Below are 3,391 nucleotides of genomic sequence, written 5' to 3' on the forward strand. Positions count from 1 at the left end.
CTGAAGAATGGCCAAAAATTCCTTTGGAAACAATTCAAACTTTGTACGAGTCCATACATCGTAGAATTCAAGCTGTAATTACTGCCAAAAGCGGTCCTACCCCATATTAAAATAAATTTGTCTGAAATTTTAATGTGTTTCCATTATTTTGTCCAACCCCTGTACATATATACAGATACAGATAGACACAGCCACATATATACATATATGAAATTTTGTATTCTTTTAGTATTCTGTATATTTCATGCTCTGTGTAAATATATTTATATATGTATATCTGCATTTAACTTTCTGAATAGCTGTAGATATATGTGTGTATGTGTATCTATATACATGTGTGTGCGTGTTTGAAGCTTTATCATGTTTATCCGTCTCACTGCCTCACTGTCAGCTCTTCTTGGGTTTCTCTTATAGTTACTCTTGACTCTGTGGACCATGGATGAAGAATCTGGAGTCTCAGTTCAAATTCGTTTGAGCACTACAACATGTTTTCCATACTGAGCATATCTATCACTCACCTAGTGTGTATGTGTGTATGTGTGCATGTGATGTGTGTGCATGTGTGTGTGTGTCTATGTGTAGATGAGCAGAATAAAACAGGAAGTTCAAAAGAATTTAACTGAATCTTCTGTGTTATTCTGCTCTCAGATATACTCTGTAAATTATTCACATGTATATCATAGCAAAAGAAAATCTGAGGACATGCTTCATACTTGACTACAAGTTGGATAAACATGGATTTACAGGGAATGCTAAACATTGGTCAACTGTTATCCTCTGTCATTCAAAATAGCAATTTTTCAATACACACACATACACATACATACATACACACACTCATACACATACATATACACATACACACATTAGACTCAGACTTAGGCCCTCTCATGTTTATGTGATGCACAAAGGGGCAGACAGAGAGAAAGAAATCAACCCCAATATAGGACAAGGACTTTATCGACCTCTAAAAGATGAAAAGCATATTTGATGTTGGCAGTATTTGAACTCAAGAGCATAGTGTCTATCTAACACCATAACCACTTGGTACACCACCTACTGAGGTGGATTTAGTTGACTGCAGTAGCATCATCTACAGTTTATTGGTTTTATGATAATTTCAGACATTCTTATCAGTATCATTATTATTATTATGTACTTTTAGTAAGTTTAATGCAATATATATTTTTATAATTTATGAAATACATAACAATATGATAATATTAATTAATGTAGTAAAAAGATAACTTAATTCCAATGATGCACACAGAAAAAAAAAAGGAAAAAGGAAAACTGAAGAGGAGAGAAAAATCAAAACAATTTTTTTGAGAAAAGCACAAGAACTGGCAGTTAAAGAATAACAGAAAAATGTAAAGAAAATAAATTAAGATAAAAAAGAAGAAGAAAGAGAAACAGAAAAATAAAAGAAAAAATGAAAAAGTAAACAGGAAAGTAAAAATAAAGAAAAGAAAGAAAAATGTCGAAGAAAGAGGAAAGAAAGGAGGAAAGAAAAAGATGAAATGAGAAGAACTTACTTAAGTTTGAAAGAAATATTATTGAGATCAAAGATGACTAATGAAGTAAATAGACAGGATTTTTGTGAGATTTTTTTTAATGTATTTGCTGAGTCTGGAGGAAGGGGCAGAGCCCATAGCTCTTGAAGATCTTTCATGATTAACTGGGAGATTTGATGTTGTTAAGGTTTTGTTTAAACTGTTGAAAATAGACATCTGCAGAAAGAGATATGAGCAGAGACAAAGATGAAGAGATGAGTGGGTCAGGTGTAGAAGCACAAAACCAGTCATCATAGTAGAAGAGAGGCCATTATAGTAGACTGGACACAGAGTGGCATCAAAACTTTAAAAGAATACACAAAGATGCCTGTTGTATGAGAACTTGACAGCAGAAAGAGCTCTAGCACACTTGATGATAAGGACTAATTCTAAATCATCATCATCATCATCATCATCATCTAATGCCTGTTGACCATGCTGGCATGTGTTGGACAGTTTGACAGGAGCTGGCAAAGTGGAGAGCGGCACTAGGCTCCAATCAGCTGTTTTGGTATGGTTTCTACACATTACAGAGTGTACTGGCACCAGTGTACTGGCTTTTGATGTGACACTCACATGGGTGCTTTTTATGTGGCACTAGCACAGAGGAATACGTATTCTAATTAATTAAAAGCTGAAATGATACCTCAATTAATCATTTAAGACTTGATTTACAGTGTTATTTCCTTCAACATTGCCGTGATTCTAAGATCCAAGGAGTACACTGGCATAAAACAGAAATACTTCTTGATAAGCAATACTTCATATTTTCCAATTAATTATTTAAATTTGATTTATTTATATTGAACTAGTCACTGCTGGAGAAGTCCAAATGCTATACAATTTGCATTTCAACATTCCCATTTTAATAGCCAACATGGTTATACAATTAAAAGAAATATCAAAATTATGTATTTCTCCAAGTTAACTACATCTATCATCAAATTGTATCAATTGTTATACACACATACAGACCTACATATAATTACATACATATATATCGTCCAACCCATGCTAGCATGGAAAGCGGACGTTAAACGATGATGATGATGATATATATATATATATATAATTATTATCGTTATTTCTTTTATTTGACATGGGGGCATCAGATGAGGCAGATATTACAAGGATAGTTTACAATATGTGTGAGGAGGTTTACATAAAAGAAAGGGAAAAGAAGACAGAGGTGTGAAATGAGATAAAAATATACATAGAACACTATTAAAATCATTATTATTACTATTATTATTATTATTATTATTATTATTATTATTATTATTATTAAGGCAGCAAGCTCGCAGAATCATTAGCACACTGGAAAATGCTTAGTGGTATTCACCCATTGCTATGTTCTGAGTTCAAATTCCGCCAGGGTTGACTTTGCCTTTCATCCTTTCGGGGTTGATAGATTAAGTACCAGTGAAACACTGGGGTCAATGTAATTGACTAGTCCTCTCACCACAAATTTCAGGCCTTGTGCTTTTAGTAAAAAGGATTATTATTATTATCTAAGGTGGCGAGCTGACAGAACTGTTAGTGTGTTGAATGAAATGCTTAGGGGTATTTTGCCCATCGCTACATTCTGATTTCAAATTCTGCCGAGGTCAACTTTGCTTTTGGGGTCAACGAATTAAGTACCAGTTGAACACTGGGGTTGATGTAATCGACACATACTCTCCCCCAAAATGGCTGTCTTTGTGGCAAAATTTGAAACCATTATTATTATTATTATTAGTAGTAGTAGTAGTAGTAGTAATATTTTATAGGATTGAGGTAACTCCTCCAGTAGGTATACAGAAGCAAAAAAAGAAGAGTGCCATTGTTATAAGAATGGC

The 3,391-nt window shown here is 33.6% G+C and overlaps 1 long non-coding RNA gene across 2 annotated transcripts in view; it reads right to left on the bottom strand.

Moving 5' to 3' along the window:
• Nucleotides 1-3,391, bottom strand: part of LOC106879705 (uncharacterized) — a 667,251-nt gene that overhangs the window by 257,657 nt on the left and 406,203 nt on the right. The window lies entirely within an intron of this gene.

The sequence above is a fragment of the Octopus bimaculoides genome, chromosome 26 (genome assembly GCF_001194135.2).
Source record: "Octopus bimaculoides isolate UCB-OBI-ISO-001 chromosome 26, ASM119413v2, whole genome shotgun sequence".
NCBI classification, from domain to species: domain Eukaryota; kingdom Metazoa; phylum Mollusca; class Cephalopoda; order Octopoda; family Octopodidae; genus Octopus; species Octopus bimaculoides.